This window comes from Panthera onca, chromosome X, assembly GCF_046562875.1.
Source record: "Panthera onca isolate mPanOnc1 chromosome X, mPanOnc1 haplotype 2, whole genome shotgun sequence".
Lineage (NCBI taxonomy): Eukaryota > Metazoa > Chordata > Mammalia > Carnivora > Felidae > Panthera > Panthera onca.
In genome coordinates this window covers 34,178,014-34,195,716 of record NC_138357.1, presented here as the reverse complement: position 1 = coordinate 34,195,716, position 17,703 = coordinate 34,178,014, and the positions used below count along the sequence as shown (strand labels likewise).

Genomic DNA, 17,703 nt, shown 5'->3' with positions numbered 1-17,703 from the left:
GCCCCTGATGTCCCTGTGTCCCACCGAGGCTCAGGTGTGGGGCCCCGCCTACCCGGTGTCCAGGGACCTCGAGAAGGTCTTGGGGGGGTGGGGGGTGGGGGGTGAGGAACGTGCAGGTGGCTCCCGCGGGGTGTGGGGAGGAACGGAGTCCAGAAGCCAGGGCGAGCCAAAGTAGAAGTGGCGGCAGCCCCCTCTTCCTTCGCTCCGCCGCTGCACCCCTCTCCCCCCCAACGACCCGCCACGGCCTCCCAAACCCAGGTCTGGGCCCAGGAAGCGGCCGCCCGACACACACACACACACACACACACACACACACACACACACACACACACGGGGCAGCTGCAGTGCGAACGCCCGGGGATAACACGGTCTCTGGCGGGGGCCGCGCACCACCGATCTCGATCTCGCACTCAAGTGTCTGTCTCGGGAGTGGTCTACTCCCCACCCCACCCCCCAGACCCCGCCAGGCATCTGCAATCTGCATTGACACGGGTCACTCTCTGGGCCACCTGGTTCCAACGTCCCATGAGACTGTTGAGGGCAATGGCAACGAGCGGCCTTTGTGTCTGCGTCCGGATGCCACGCTTGCTTCGCAGCCGGTCACCAAAGGACCAGGGTGGAGAGCCTGCCAGAAGGACCGGGCACCCGTGGACTGCGGCCCCTTCTGTCCCGCCCGGGACTCCCCACTTCACTCCCACGCCTCTCCTCCAGAGGAAGCCTGGATGGCCAACGAGTTCCGCTTGATGGCAGTATTGCACCACGAATGTCCACGCGCCCTTCCCCCAGGTCCTCTCCCTCCGCCCTTTGCCGAGGAAAAAAGGCCGGGCCCTGTCCACCCCCGGCTCCAACATGGCGGCTCTCAGGTCTCTGCCACCTGGGGGAGCACTCCGGCTCCTGAGGCTCCGGGGAGCGGAGCCTTGTCCCCTCTGGCTCCATGTAGCCCGCTTTCGGACCCAAAAGCAAACGCGAGGCCGGCGCATCGAGGCTCCCCGAGGTTCCCGGCGCTGGCCCTGGCCCTGGCCCTGACCCTGACCCTGACCCTGACCCTTTCCGGGGCGCCACCGCGACCACTGGAGGCCTGCAGGAGGAGACCTCACGAGACCCACTGGTCGTGGACCCAGCGCCCGGGCCACTCCTATCCAGCCAGTCGGTGCCCGACGGGGGCACACGCTCACCCGGGCATCCTCGGTCAGGACTCCCCGACAGGCCAGCCTGACGTGACCCCGAAGCCTCTAGCAGCCAGACACCAAGGTCTGCGCCGGCCCCCGGGCAGGAGCCGTGCGGTCAACGCTGGCGTCCGCCTTCCGTGGCTAGAGGACAGATTTGTCCCGAGGACCTGGTCCTTCACCTACAGGGTGCTCCTGGGATTTACCTGTGAATAATAGCACCTATGACTAATTGTGGATGGCAGGTGTGTATCTCATGTGATGCCTAATCATGTCATGTCTTCTGAAATTGATTTCTGACGGCTCTCATATTCATATCAGCATGTCAGGAGGCTAGGGAGGAGCTATCTGATATATACCTTATACTTGTTTTAGCTTTGGAAATGTACTTTGTTTTTATGGTCATCAATCAGGCGTTCGGTGTGGACACATGCCAATGAACTTTAGTGGCCCCTTAGTGCTTGGTTGCTCTTAGAGAAGGCATCTGGGTGAGTTGATGCTTCAGAATTCCACGTTGGTGAAGCAGTTGACTCTCAATGACTAGAGACATTGGGAAGACGCAGAGCACTTTGATGAGACCTCCATCTCTGCATTTATGAGCACTGCCATTTATCATATGCTGCATCTTGAAAAGAAATGGCATGACCTAGTTTTCTTTCTACTCTACCTTTATTTTCTCTGAGCTTGCAATGAACTGTCTCTAACTGTAATTTTCATACTCTGTGCTGGCACCACTTTCGGTTATACTGAGATGTATATAGCAATACTTAATGAGCTGCCAGGTCTGAGCAGGGGTCCTATAGACCCATGCTCTAGGAGAAATGCTTGTCCACGTCTCGGCATTCTACCTGTTTCCGTGGCAGTCTGAGTGTACAGAGGTACAGAGGTGTTTGCATGTCCACATGGCTTCATGTTGCATCGACTCCTCAAATCTCCATTCTTGAGACAACCCCTACTTTTTTTTAATTACAACAAGACAGGAGTTGTGCACTCAATCACATCTAAGGTTCCCATTAGCTCCGTTTCCCCCAATGCAGGTAACAGGGAGCATATTCCTTCCCTGTCCCTAGGTTTTGTACAGAAAGTCATACTGGAGAAGGAGGAAATGTCATGGTCCAACACTTCTTTTAAGGGCAACAGGTGGCATCTTTCCTCCTCTCTGCAACCTAGAGCAAGAACTTGACTCAAACATTGAGCTGTGTCCAGGATTTACTATGAAAGGCTCATAGGGTTGTCAAACAGGTCCTCTTGAAAGTGGGGTTCCCACAAAATTGTCCCCTTGCCTTTGCTGCTTGGACCCTGTCCTTGTCTCTGTTTGCTAAGGCAGAAACCTTGACCAGACTAGCATACAACCCAGCATAAGCATGATTCTACAAGGTCCCTTGGCCACCTGCAGAAGCCTTCAGTTATTTTGAACCACAGTAGGAAGTGTCATCTTCATGACACTTTTTTTTGTTTAAAGGAACATGAGTAAGAAGAAAGAAAACATGTCTGGCTTCTGGCCATACCCTCATGCAACATTTCCACCCAGAAGAATGAAGTACACTTCCTCAAGATGCTATGCTTTTAAGTTTCTTGGTTTGTCAAAAGATAGAGTTAGGGCTCGTGGAGAGATCTACAGTTGACTGCCATGATATGCTCCCCCGAAGCCAACACCCCCCAGCACATGTAACCTCTTAATATTCCAGTAAGAGTTTGTTCCCAAGGCTTCCCTGAACTGGCAGAGGGCCACGGTGCAGTAAGCTAGACGCAAGAGAAATCAGGAGACAATGGGAAGAACATGTATGGAGAGGTCCAATCAAATCAAAGATAGCAATAGGCATGAGGCACTTGGCTATCTTCAAAAGGTCTCCAGTGACCTCTCCGCCAATGGGGCTGGGACTGCTGCTCCCCGTAGGTGAAGTGGGGAGCCAAATACCAGACCATGTTTTGGTCTCTGGTAGTTGACTTCACAGGGACTGGAGCCCAAATCAGGTTCCGGCCCAATCCCTTTCCACTCTCTCAGTCCTGCAGGACATTGACCTTGAGTTCCTCATACAGGTTCCCTTAAGTCAAGTATTGAGATGATCTAGACGCTCATGCACGTATCACCTTTTTCCTGTCCCACGATCAGGATGTGACTTGAGAGCCTTGCCTACCATGGCTGAAACTCTGGTAAAGTACACAAATGGCTTGGTGTTAGGAACCTGCTTCGGGGGTCTCTCCTTGAGCCTTGCGGAAATACCACAACCACTGTGTTTTACCTAGATAAAATAAACTCTCTTGGAAAAGGAAAAGAAAGAGAACGAAGAGCACTCACTTACCCAGAACACCAGCACCGGCCTCGTTTTTCCTTTCTCTCTCTTTCCTTACACTGTGTCTTCCTGCAACGATAGAGCTCTCTCAGTATGGGACCACCACAGTGGTGCTCCAGTTAACAGGGTGTTGTGTACATCCCACTCAAGCAATCTTGAGTATTTCTGGTTACTATTCATACCACCTCTGGGGTCAACCAAAACTGCTGAATACTGCAGGGTGTGTAAACCAACCTCACTCATCTTTCAAAAACTGCGCAGATTGTCATTCCAGGATGTCAGAAAGCAGCTCACAGAGCATGCATCAGGTGAATCGTGAAGTTATCTTCTAAAATCTCTTTTCTGAGGGAACCACAGCCATCACCTTGACGTTTATACTCATAGCTCTCCCCCCTTTGTTCTGGACCTGTGTGACTATGGGGGGATATTGATGGGCATACATTCATTTTCTAGGGATGTGGACATTTTCCCTAAGGATGTGGCAGGTTACGATTTACCATCCTCTTTCCTCTGGGTGGACACTGACGTAAGAAAATGTATCCTGGGGGCACTTGGGTGGCTCAGTTAGTTAAGTGTCTGACTTCAGCTCAGGTCATGATCTCACAGTTTGTGGGTTTGAGCCCCGCGTCAGGCTCTGTGCTGACAGCTTGGGGCCTGGAGCCTGCAGCCTGCTTTGGATGCTGTATCTCCTCTTCTCTCTGCCCCTCCCCCACTTGTGCTCTGTCTCTGTCTCTCAAAAATAAATAAATGTTTAAAAAAAAAAGAAAAAGAAAATGTATCATGGTCACACACACGCATACATGCCCACACAGTTCAGTAACTATGACTCTGTATGCTGGTTGAAGAGGGAAGGAGAGAAGGGGAGAAACCCAGTGTCCAAAGAGATGGGACAAGTAAAATAACCTGTGCTCCAGCCCCTGGCAGAGGTGAGGACACCCTACACTGAGCAGCTATCAGAAAAGAAATGGAGAGGATCAAGCAGGCTAGGTCATTTACTCTGCACAGATGTGCCAAGGTCAAGATACCTATATGCTGGGAGAGCAGCCAAATGTTAAAGAGTGTGTATTACTACGTGGGACATGTAGGGTCAGAGAGCAGAATACACGATGCCCTGTGTGTCCATTAGTTTTCATTTACATGCAATCACTGCAGCATACATGAGGAAACATTACATGTGGTTCCCACAGCAGATAGGGAGTTGGAAGGCAGAGAGAGAACCTAGGAGCGGTCATCATGCATCGCTAAGGGCTTTTCTTTGGGCAAAATTTCTATCCAATGTGGCATCTCCAAGGCAGTTTTAGGGAAAAATACAGACAGGAAATTTTATATATATGTATATACAGAAACACAAACATACTTGTGTGTCTATTATTAACGAAAAAGTGAATGCTGAATCAATGAGTAGGTGTTTTGAGGGTAGAATATAGAGGCATTCCCAAGGACGACTTCCCAGGAGGGGCTGCTGACAATGGCCCTCACCTAGGTCATCTGACTATGTGGATGAAGTCACTGGGCTCTCCATCTGTCCTAGGGACCCCACCGCTCCCACCCTCAACCTGCACAACCCACCTGGGGCACTCAGTGGCAGAGTGACTGTGGCTCTTGGAGGTGAGCATGGGCAATTCACCTCCCTGTCCCCTCACCTAACACGGCCCCTGTCAGTTCCTCCTATTGTCATGATGGCCTACTCCTGGGCCTTTAAGCTGGATGAAGAAGCTGGATGAATACAGAAAGAGGCAATAACTCACGAAGTTAGGAAATCCAGGTTATGGTGACAGCTACTGCTATAGAATCAATGTCCTTGGAAAGGGAGGATTCTGCCCCAGAAGAACTATCCATATGAAAGTGTGCAGAGAAAACAGGGTCCCAGTCCCCAGGGCATGCATACTTAAAACTCTTAAAGAGACATAAGGGTGAATCCATAAACGTATGTATTCCTTTAGGTGTTATTATAGGTACATTCCTACTGCCAACAAGAAGTCCAAATAGAAGAGACACCACCTCCCCCAACACCCCACTACAGTCAACCCTATTTGGGGGCTTAGTTCACTTTAGAGTCTTCAGCAACCTTTCCTGATCCTCAAAGGACAGAGAGAAACCTCACAGGCAAGCATGGATGGCATTTCTGGAGCAACAGTGCCATCAAGTGGATACTTTTTGAGCAAAGACTGTAATACCTTCCCGTCTTCTGCTGAGGAAGGCCTATGAGGGGAGGAAGGCCTATGAGGGGAGGAAGGGTGGGATTGGGGCACCCACAAGATCCCGGGTCAGACAGAGCACACCCCCGGAGTCGGTGGGGGAAACGATGCAGGGTGGATAGAGACAGACTCAACCATCAAGTAACACTGGGCTGCCAGGACGCAGGCCTCCCAAGGCTGTGGGGGTGTGGCCTCGGCAGCCACCATGTTAGGGAACAAGGAGCTGAAGCTCCAACTCCAGGGCAACTGGCCTGTGGATCCTTACCCTCGGTGCAGGAACTAGCTCAGTGAGATTCCTGTGGTCTCAGGGCCACAGGGGAACCCAGAACTGGAGGCCCCAGGCTCAGCTGCCACAGAAACAGGAAAGGGAAGGCAGCAGCCACCCTGGGGTGGAGGCAGCATCTTGCAGACAGGATGGAAAATCTCCAGATTTGGTACTAGACCTAGACAAGGAAGAGTAATGCAGATGCCCTGCTGGTTAGAGCTAGAGCTGTGTTTTGTTTGCTTTGGCTCCCTCTACAAAGAGAATCTGGGTTCCAGGCCCCAAAGTATCCCAGGAAGCCCTACTTGTCCCATATGACAGAGCATGTAGATACAGGATGGAACAGGACAGAGACAAGATAAGTATATTGAGATGGACATCATCCACCAGAGTAAGGGGATCCAGATCTGTTTTTTTCACTACTTGTTGGGAAGGTTGCAGCTCAGAAACACCCTATTCCTCAGCCTGTCTCCCGGTGTATGGGTGTATGGGTGTATGACCTGGGTCCTCTTGTTTGGGGACTCTTTTGGGATTTCCTATATGAGATCCATGTTCTGTAGGTGGCCAGAGGGGCACACTGAGACCACCTTGGTCTGGGGACCAATCAGACCATGTACGTCAGGATCTGGCCTTGGGGGCTCAGCAAAAAGTTCAACGCCATAAGCATAAAATGAAGGGACAGTGAGTGGGTTTCCACACCCTTCCACGAGGGGTGGAATCAACAAGTGTGGGTGGCAGGAGGGGTTGAGCCTGGAAATTTGCTTCCAGAACACCTCCCTCAGCAGGTAAAAGTTAGGCAAAGGGCATGAGCTACCCCAGAGGTTCTTCCAGAAGTAGGCTATCAGGACAGCTGAAGTCTAGAATGAACTGCTGTGTGCCCAGGAGTATGCACCTTGTTCCTGTCCCTGAGAAACATACTGATCTGTGATGAATAGGGAGGAGGGGTTTCTCTCAACTTAACAGCTGTGAGCTTTAAGTACCACCTTCAGACCTCTTCTTGATTCCCCAGCTTCAGGGGCAAGCATGGGGTTGAGACCTTAGAACGCCAAGAGTGAAAGGAAGCCAGGGCCATCCCTTCTCATCACTGAAGGAGTCTCACGGATTCTTGCGGAAGACGGGCAAGAGTGCCGAAGACTGCAAATTATGGGCCAGGGTGTCTGCCCTGCTCTAAGCCAAAAGGTGTGTTTGGAAGTCCGGGATCCTACAGACCCCAGTAGATGGCACCACAGTTGCCGATCAGATTCTTTAACTCAGGCAAAGGGCTCCTTCAACCTGGCTCCTTTTTTCTCATGTGGGCTGTTCCCTTCCAGACTCTGCTTGCTTGCCGCACTAGGCCTCAGACCCTTTGGCACGGAGTAGCCAGGCTCCACATGTCGTCTCTGAGCCGGACAGAGGAACGTTGCCGTCCTGCCTCTAGGACTGCCAATGGCAGCAGTCCTCCAGTGCCCGCAGTGGCGTTGGACTGGGCTTTATTCTGGCCAAGAGAGGCTTTCAGGACCCTGGTCCATCCAGGCCAAATGTGCTCTTGCTCCAAGGGGAAAGGGCACACGGCCGAACGCCTAAGCCTCCTGGGTGGGGCTCCTTCAGAGAGGGCCTCCTCCACTCCTGCCCAGACATGGCGGCCATTTGGGTGCCTGGCAGTCTCCCGGACCACGATCCTTATCACAGTGCCAGTCTCTGGAGCTTCCCTGACCCAATTCGGTCTTGGGTCACACTTACTCCCATGCCTAGTGGATCTCTTGACCTCCTAGGGACACTATCCTTGTCCCATACTTCACCCCCATCACTCCTCCCCAGGAAGTGAAGGTGTCTGGTCGGTGAGATTTGCAAAGTATCTCCTCTTGGTGGCAGTACTGCACCAGAAATGCCAAAGTGCCCTTCCACCCCAAGTCCTCTCCCTCCGCCCTTTCCTAAGGAAAAAAAGCCAGCCTCTGTTCAGCTTGGCTAACACAAAGTGGTTCACCATCTTGGCCACTTGAGAGCAAAGGGGCAAATGCCTCAAAATCTGGCGCTCCATCCTGCAAGGCCTGGTCTCTGTAGAATCTTCTTAGCCTGCCTTCATGACACAAAAGCAATGACTCCCCACCTAGACACCCTAGCAGGGGACCTGAAAGTATCTCTATTTCTTTAACACTTTGCGTTTGCCACCCCCGCGGAAAACATTCGGACCATGAGGCTTCTTATGGCTTGATACAAAGACAGTTGGTCCACAGGTACCAGCAAGAGGTCAAGTGAGGTAAACTCGCAATACAATAATCCTGTTAAGCTGGCTGATGTTACGTGACTGTTCACAGTTTTCAGATATGGATTATTATACTCATACATTGGTCAGAAATGGAACTACATGGTATTCTAAAGACACCTGTCCTTGTATCTGGCCTATATTCATTGTCTCAATGCTTCCCACGGGAAAGTTTTCAATGAAAAACAAGTATGATTTCTGTACACTTGCGAGAGTTCATGCATTTCACTCTGGAGCATTTCCTATGAAGGCACAAGCCTTTGGTCAGGTTTCTGAGCGATCGGCACGTGCTACATGATGAAGACTTTACCTACGTCAGGCACACCTCTAGAATTCACTCTCCATGACTATGGCAGACGCAGGGTGGAATAATCTCTGAAGGAACACACTGGCCAAGTAAAGGTATCTGAAGACAGCATAATCAGAAGGAAATGCATTCTGCTGGTGACTCCATGCCCCATTTTCCCAGCTGCTCCCACATTGTTCTGGCTGGGAATATCCAACCAATTCATGTTTTCTTTTGGTTTTTTGTTTTTTTTTTTTTTAATTTTTCTCTTGGTCTACACATTAACGTATTGCTCCAGAGGCCCGATGTGACTGAAAGCTGTTAGAAAAGCCTTTAAATCAACTGAGAAAATCAAGCAAAATTCTAAAGAGCCTCCACCACATGCCATAAGACCCCCAAAGAAAGGCAAGTCACAATCTTATGTTATCCTGTCCATCTTTGAAAGATTGTCCCATGCACACAGCAAACAACTGTTTGGGTGGAAGGTTAAAATGTCTGTTTCTTCCTCAGTCTGCGTTTGCAATGACATAGAGGTATACACATATCCACTTGGATATTTCTTTCTGGTCTCATATTGTAGGCGATTCATCAAACTTCAATCCTTCAAGGAACCTTTCTGCTTTTTCCCTCAAAAGAGGACACGCTTCTGCCAAGGATTCAGGCCCACGAGGACCACCATCTCATTCTTTCTATGGCAGGCAGTGTATATTCCCTCCCACGGCTGAGTAACAAGACATCCCACCATTCACCTCTGGAGGGTCCTTCTGGTCCCTTTCTACTTCTCACTTCTACAAATCCTGGGTGAAAGACACCCTCTTGGATACGCTCCTCTGCTCATTTGTGAATATAATCCTGCATTTTCAGAGAAGCAACAGAATGAATCAAAAATTCTCATGTACTTTCATTCAATTCTTGGATCAATACTGTCAAATGGTTTTCCAAGAGGCGGGTACCTAAACGCATCAGCCTAAATGTTCGTGGATGCTTGAATTTCAATCAGGCTTAGAAAAGCCCCCTTTCATGCCAAGCTTCTCCAATTTTCAAGCATTTCAACAATATATCTTACTTTAGTTCTTGTTAGCAAAATAAGGGCCTGTGTACAATCAAAGCACAAATAGGAACAGAAGACCCTAAAGAAGAAAAAGACTAGCATTCTGTATTCCATAGTTTAAAGGGAGTCGCTGTATATCATGTTTAACAAAGCCTTGAAAAGAAAAGGCAATACAGAATTTAGAGTTTTGTTTTATTTTGATCCTCTTAAATTCTGGTTTACAGGCTCTATAATACTCTAAACTTAGCCCATCTTGTTCGGTACATGAGAGTGTCTATGCCCTTCCCAAATTCATCAAATTGAGATCTATATCATCTTCTGGAGTCACTGGATTATCTGTTGCCCACAAAAACTAACTTTCAAAATCTTTGGAATTTCAGCAAATGTGTTAACGGAGAAATGCAAGGGTTTCAGGACCCTCCAATGAGATGGGAACAGTGGGAACATTTAAATTCTGTTTGCAACACTGAACGTAAGAGAGAAAACAAAATATTTCAGAGAAATGGATTTGTAATTTTTTACCCAACTTTTACCCACCCAGTGCCAGAAGATCCAACACTCAGAGGCATATGCTTCAAAACTTTTTCACCTTTCCTAGGGTTGATAAGAACCAATAAGGAAAATATTTATACCCTTCACTGCCACCTAGAGGGTTAACAAAATTCTTAACAATCAAGGGCTCTACCAATATTTTTTTCAGCCCAATTCCATGGACAAATATCCCATTACTAAACAGAATAAAGGGATTTATATTACCAATAATGAAAGATTATATGGCTAGGAATAATTGAACAAAAACAGGAAACACTTCACAGGAGGTAAACTTTAAAGGGTCAAGAAAGACAGGAAAACACACTTAAACAAGAGTAAACATGTATTATATTCTTGAATAATAAGACTCAACCTCGAGGTGCCTGGGTGGCTCAGTTGGTTAAGAGTCCGACTCTTGACTTCTGCTCAGGTCCTGATCTCACGGTTTGTGATATGGAGCCCCACGTCAGGCTCTGCGCTGACAGTGCTGAGCCTGCTTGGGATTCTCTCTCTCTCTCTCTCTCTCTCTCAAAATAAATAAACATAAAAAATACTCAACCTCTTGAATATGTTAATTCATCATCAGTAAATTAATCAACCTATTCTAATCCCAAGAACAATCCAAAAGGCTTTTGAAGGCTTTGTTGTTGTTTTCCATTTTTCATAAGGTACAATAAAATAAATAGGCAGGAATATCAGGACAGTTTTGATAATGAATGGCCACGTGGTGGGATGACTAGATGTGCCATATATGGAGAACACAAAGACCAAGACTAGACCCCAAAATGGGCCACTTTCTTACATCCTACACAAAAATAAACTCGAAATGGTTCAAGACCTAAATGTAAGAACTGAAACCATAAAACTCCTAACCCACCCCCTCCGCCCCAAACATAGGCAGTAAACTCTTAAGACATCAGCCTGGGCAGTATTTTTCTGGATCTGTCTCCCAAGGCAAGGGAAACAAAAGCAAAAATAAACAATTGGGGCTATGGCAAACTAAAAAGCTTTTGCACAGCAAAGGAGATCATCATCAAAATGAAAAAGCAACTTACTGAATGGGAGAAGATACGTGCTAATCATATATCCAATAATGGGTTAATAACCCAAAATATATAAAGAACTCATACAACTCAGTAACAACAACAAAAAAATCCTATTAAAAAAATGGCCAGAGGACCCAAAGATATTTTTCCAAAGACATACAGATGGCCAAGAGACATATGACAAAGATGCTTGATATTTCCTAACATCAAGGAAATGCAAATCAAAACTACAATATCACCTCACACCAGTCAAAATGTCTAGTATCAAAAAGGTAAGAAATAACAAGTGTTGGCAAGGATGCGGAAAAAGGGGAACCCTCATGCACTACTGATGGGAATGCAAACTGGTACAGCCACTCTGGAAAACAACATGGAGGTTTCTCAAAAAAATTAAAAATGTAAATACCATAAGATCCAATAGTTCTACTACTGGGTATTTACCTGAAGAAAACAAAAACACTAATTCAGAAAGACATATGCACCCCTATGTTTACTGCAGTATTTACAATATCCAAGATATGGAAGCAACCCAAGTGTGTACTGATAGATCAATGGATAAAAATGTGGTGTGTATACACACACACACACACACACACACACACACACACACACACACACACTGGAATATTACTCAGCCATAAAAAAGAATGAAATCTTGCCATTCACAACAACATGGATGGGCTTAGAGGGTATTAGCTAAGTCAGGTAAGTCAGAGAAAGACAAATACCACGTGATTTCACTAACATGTGGAATCTAAAAAACAAAACAAAAAACAACAGCATTTTCACAAATACAGATAACAAATGGGTGGTTGCCAGAGCGGAAGGAGGGGTGGGGCGGTGGGTGAAATAGGTGAAGGGCATTAACAAGTACAAGCTTACAGTTATAAGATAAATAAGTCATGGGGATGAAAAGTAAAGTATAGGGTACGTAGTCAGTAATATTGTAGTAACTTTGTATGGTGACAGAAGGTAACTATGCTTATTATGGTGAGCATCTCATAATGTATATAATTGAATCACTATGCTGCACACTTGCAACTAATTTAAGTTAGTTTATTTTCAGTAATCTCTACACCCAACGTGGAGGTCAAACTCACAACCCTGAGGTCAAGAGTCACATGCATGGGGTGCCTGGGTGGCTCAGTTGGTTAAGCGTCAGACTCTTGATTTCGGCTCAAGTCATGATCTCATGGTTCATGAGTTTGAGCCCCACATCTGGCTCTACGCTCAGAGCATGGAGCCTGCTTGGGATTCTCTCTCTCCACTCTACCCCTCCCCCATTGCACGAGCACTCTCACTTTCTCTCTTGCTCTCAAGATAAATAAATCAACGTAAAAAAAATTGTAAAAAGGATTCACATGCTGTTCCAACTGAGCCAGCCAGGTGCCCCCCACCTGAAACTAACTTAATACTGTATGTCAATAACACTTCAATTAAAAAAAGGAGAACAGACCCAAGGACATACAAGAGTTTAGTATATAAAAGGTAGGCTCCCAAATCTGTGGACGTAAAGACAGATTTGGGGGTCGCCTGGGTGGCTCAGTTGGTTAAGCATCCAACTTAGGTTCAGGTCACGATCTCATGGTCTGTGAGTTTGAGCCCCCGCATCGAGCACAGAGCCAGCTGACAGCACAGAGCCAGCTTAGGATTGTCTGTCCCCCCCCACTCTCCTCCCCCATGCACACTCACCTTCTCTCTCTCAAAAATAAACAAACATTAACAAAAAAAGGACAGATTTGGGACAAAGGGGTACCCAGGTTCTTGGTTCCACATTTCACACAAGAAGCCAGGATAAACTCTATATAGATCCAAGAATTAAATATTCAGTGAACAGAATCATAAAACCCCTAAAAGCACGGGCTGATTCCTTAATAACCCTGCAGCAGGGAACGCCTTTCTACCTTTGATTCAAAATCCATCAAAGAAAACATGGATATATATGAACATGTAAAATTCACCATATTTAAAAAAAAAAAAAAACTCTTGCAAGCAAAGTCAGAAAAGCAATGATAAATAGGAAAAAATATTTTCAACTCACACTAGTCTTACTCAAATACAGGAGAAGCTTTAGGAATTATTTAAGGGGTGCCTGGATGGCTCAGTCGGTTAAGCGCCTGATTCTTCATTTCAGCTCAGGTTGTGATCTCACAGTCCATGGGTGCGAGCCCCACATCTGGCTCTGCAGTGATGGCGCGGGGCCTGCTTGGGATTCTCTCTCTCTCTCTCCATCTCTCTGCCCCTCCCTTGCTCATGCTCTCCCTCTCTCTCAAAAATAAACATTAACAAAGAAAATCATTTGAGTAACACCCAACAGTAAAAGATATCAACAGTCCACAGAGAAACACAAAAGTACCCTAAATATACAAAAAGGTTTCCCACCAACTAATAAGGAAAATCTAAACAAAAATTGCACTGTTATACAATTCCTTACACATCAAGGGTTTCTAATCGTGACCTGCCCCTCTGAGGGACCCGTATTACCAGTTTATCGTACTAACTCTTTATGTATGGACCATTTCTTGCCCTGTGTTGAACCTGGCTCATCTGAAGTGGTTTCATTGCTATTTTCTTGCAAGGATTTGTCCCGCCCATGCAGACAGTCAAGTGCCATTTCACAGGTAGATGTTTTTACACAAAGAACGGAGCCAATCTCTTTGAAGACTTCAGATGGGAATAATCATACTGTAAACAGGGTACTAGTGAAAATCCCTAACGCTCACATTTCAATTGCCATCTCATGCCATCAGATCATCGCAGAACTTCTGTGAGCTGTTAAATTTTGGAAATAAGACCAAATGTCTGCCTCGGTATCAGTAACAAGAAACACAAGCACACCAGTAACGCGGTCATCTGGAAATATCTAGTGCTTTCTTTCCTTCTGGACTTTTTTTCCATCTATATCAAGTTGGTTCGCTTCATACATATTTTTGTATTGGGGTATCCCCTGCTTCCCAAAAGTTTGAGTTCCACTACTTCACTTTTATAAAAGACCAACACTAGCATGGTAATGGTTTTTGTGAAAGCAAAAATCCTCGGATGTCCTTCAGTTAGCAAAAACAGGTACCACTACCGGTCTTTTTTTTTTTTAACGTTTATTTATTATTGAGAGATAGACACAGAGTGTGAGCAGGGGAGGGGTAGAGAGAGGGGGAAACACAGAATCCGAAGTAAGCTCCAGGCTCTGAGCTCTCAGCCCAGAGCCCAACGCGGGGCTCGAACTCACAAACTGCGAGATCATGACCCGAGCCAAAGTCGGTGGCTTAACCAACTGAGCCACTCGGGGCGCCCCACTACCAGTCTTTCTTAAAAGCAAAGTGGCCTAACACGAATGTTCAGTAAGTGCACTATACTCTTAGCTTTATGCCATTTCAGCTTAGGTTTCAGAGGAATGTTCTCTAATTTCTGACAACAGGGGAAACCTGTATTGCCACTAGCCTTCATTATCTTTGATCACCTGAAACTACTTCTTTAAAAAGCTTGTTTCTTTCATTAGTAATCACCCTCCTTTCAGATCCTCGTATTCACAGAAAACTGTAAAAAGATGAAAACATAAAGCACCAGTAATCCCATCACTTGGGGAAAGCCCCCCAAAATTCGGGGGTTTGGTTAAAAGTATATGTGGAAATAGAATTATTTTAGGTCAAAAATCCATTACTAACATCTGTGCTGTTTGATAACCCATCAACTTTTTCAAAAAACTGTTCACTGAAAATCCTAACTTAAATTCCAGTTTGGTCTTTAAAAAGTTTTAAGAACTGAGATATGGTTAAAATTGGTCTGAAAGAGCCTCTTCAAAAATCCCACTCCTTCACAGTAAACACAATAGCCTGGCCCTTCCACCTGCATTTTTTTCATTCATGAATGGCCAGCAGGACATGTGTATCTGGATAGGTCTGCGACAAACATGCACGTTTGCATGCAGGTAAAGCAAACTTTTGTCCTTTGTTCGTTTCCATGACTACAATTATAGAACCTACATTTTCTTTTCGGATGTCGCCAGGGACTGAACAAGGTGTACATTTGTCATAAATAATCAAACATGGACAGAACGGATTTGTGGAGAGTAGGCACCCTTCTTTAAATGAGTGAAACACAGTAATAAGGCCAGTGCACAAATACCAAGCTCTTAAAAGTTTTTAATTTTTTTAATGTTTATTTATTTTTAAGAGAGAGACAGAACACGGGCCGGGGAAGGGCAGAGAGAGAGGGGGACACACAGAATCCGAAGCAGGCTCCAGGCTCAGAGCTGTCAGCACGGAGCCGGACAAGGCGCTCGAACTCACAAACCGTGAGATCATCGCCTGAGCTGAAGTCCGAGGCTTAACCGACTGAGCCATCCAGGCGCCCCTACAAAGCTCTTAAAAGTTTTTTTTTTTTTTGTTTTGTTTTGTTTTTTTTTTCTTTTTTTTTAAATTTGTTTTTTTAATGTTTATTTATTTTTGAGAGAGAGTGAGACAGAGCATGAGTGGGAAAGGGGCAGAGAGAGGGAGACACAGAATCCGAAGCAGGCTCCAGGCTCTGAGCTGTCAGCACAGAGCCTGACGTGGGGCTCGAACTCACAGACTGCAAGATCGTGACCTGAGCCGAAGTCAGACGCTCAACCAACTGAGCCACCCAGGTGCCCCCTCAAAGCTCTTAAAAGTTTTAAACACACAGGAAGACAAGAGGCTGGATTCCTTCACTCAGGTCATTTCATCTCTTCAAATTTAGTCCCCGGCTAAGTTTCAAATCGCGAGGAGCACCAACGACTTGTGAAAATTAACCCTGGTCTCCCAAATCCCCTTAGTCCATTTAAAATAATGTGGATGACATATTATCTGCAACCTATTCTGTGAATCCCCTAGTTTCACTTAAATAAGCAATTTATAGGTCAGAACAGTTTCCTTAAGCCAGTCATTGGCACTGGGTTTCTTACAAGATTTTCAAGAAACTTTGTCCGAAATGAGTAGAGAATCGAGCCCAACACGGGCCAAGGACACCTATTCTTCCCTCAGTTACACGAAATGTCACTTTTCTGGCGATACATTCCGAGGAGCCCTCCATCCAAACCAACCGGGCAGAACCTCCTGCGGCCACGTAAGTGGGGAAGAAGGCGAGGGGCCAGAGTGGGGATTGGGGACAAGGATCCGCGCCCTCCCCACCCCCACCCCGCAGCCACAGGGAAACGCTCCCAGGCCCACCGACCAGGGAGGCCCGAGAAGGCGCTCCCTGGAGGCTCCCCCTACACGCGCCTGAGCACAGAACTTAGACGGCGGTACAATCCCGGAGCCCGCGCTCGCCCCGCCTCGGCCAGTCCCCTCCTGTCCCTCCAAGCCGGCCGGGCAGCAGCCACCGCTGGCCTACGTCGCACGCCGGGGACAGGCTGTCCACATTCTGCAGGACAGGGAAGGTCCTCGGGCCCGGAAGGGCCGCTCAAGCCCGGCCCCCCGCCCCCCCGCCCCCCCGGTCCCCTCGCGCCCGAGAAGGGAAAGGAACGGCAAAGGGACGAAAGCCGAGGGACCCACCTGGCGGAGGCCGCGCGCCGGCGGGAAAAACAAAGTCGGCTCCGGTCCTCGCGCGGGGCCGCACGATAACGACTGCGCCCCCCGGCCCATCCCTGCCGTAAAGCTGCGCCCTCGAGGCCGTGGGTAGGCCACCCCTCGCAACGTCGGCGTCTCCTCCTATTCCCCGGAGCGTGCGCAGGCTGGAGGTACGGGGTCGCGGCGGGGGCGGGGGCGGGGGCGGGGGCGGGGGCGGGGGCGGGGGCGGGGGCGGGGGCTGAGAATCCGGGTTCCTCGGTGTCGGCCCCGCCCAAGGGAGGGGTGGGACATTCCCAGGTGCTAGAAGGGGCGGGAAGAGGTGGGCGTGGGAAGATGAGAGCGTAAAGCGGTCGGTTTGCTCGGGAAAATCAATTTGTCCGCCGCCGGCAAGAGGGCACGTGGTGAAGGTGCTCAAACAATAAAACCGAAAATGTTCCGTTCCGCAGTAGCAGAACTATTTAGGGGGAAAGAAGTTTCAATACGTACACTTTCAGACGAGGTTACACGTTTGCATCATTCATACGCCTGAGGTAATGGAAACTTTAATTGCTCCCTCCCCGGGTGAGAGTCGGGATCGGAAGAGCAGGCGCTCTTTGCGCCCCATCACCTCCCGCTCTTTGCCCAGGACCTGCTAGGGAGCCAGCGTCCCTGTGTGGCCTTTCCGGGGCTGCTGCAGGTGGTGTCCACACCGCCTAGTGATGTGCCGGGTCCGAAAGAATCACAGCGACTGGAACGCTTCTCCTGTCTGATCAGTGTCTTGATTTATTTCCTACTATTGAAAGAGGAAAACCTTCCTCTTGCAAAATAATGTTCGCATAATGGAGACACATATAGAAGAAAAGGAACCTATAGGTGATGCAGCCAGAGATGAGGGGTGTTAATTTGGTGCGTGTATCCTCCCAGCAGGTTGTAATCTATATCTGTGAAGATATGTTTGTGTACTTTTTCTCTCCATTGACAAACGCAATCCTTTCTTATTTTTAAAGAAGAAAATCTTCACAAATACGGGAATACAGACCTGTTTCAAGAGAGAATTGAAGTCACCCCCGCCCACACCTGCCCACCACCCTCAAGACCACCTGCTGTCCGGCTGCTCCCAGCCTGG

General features: G+C 47.8%; 1 long non-coding RNA gene across 1 annotated transcript in view; it reads right to left on the bottom strand.

The window, feature by feature from the left end:
• The window catches only part of LOC145714651 (uncharacterized), a 147,245-nt gene extending 130,459 nt beyond the window's left edge, over positions 1-16,786 (bottom strand). The window contains exons 1-2 of the long non-coding RNA XR_014136919.1: positions 16,584-16,786; positions 3,470-3,529 (exon numbers count right to left, since the gene is read on the bottom strand). This is a non-coding gene — a long non-coding RNA (uncharacterized LOC145714651). The remainder of the gene's footprint in view (positions 1-3,469; positions 3,530-16,583) is intronic.
• Positions 16,787-17,703: the final 917 nt, after the last annotated feature.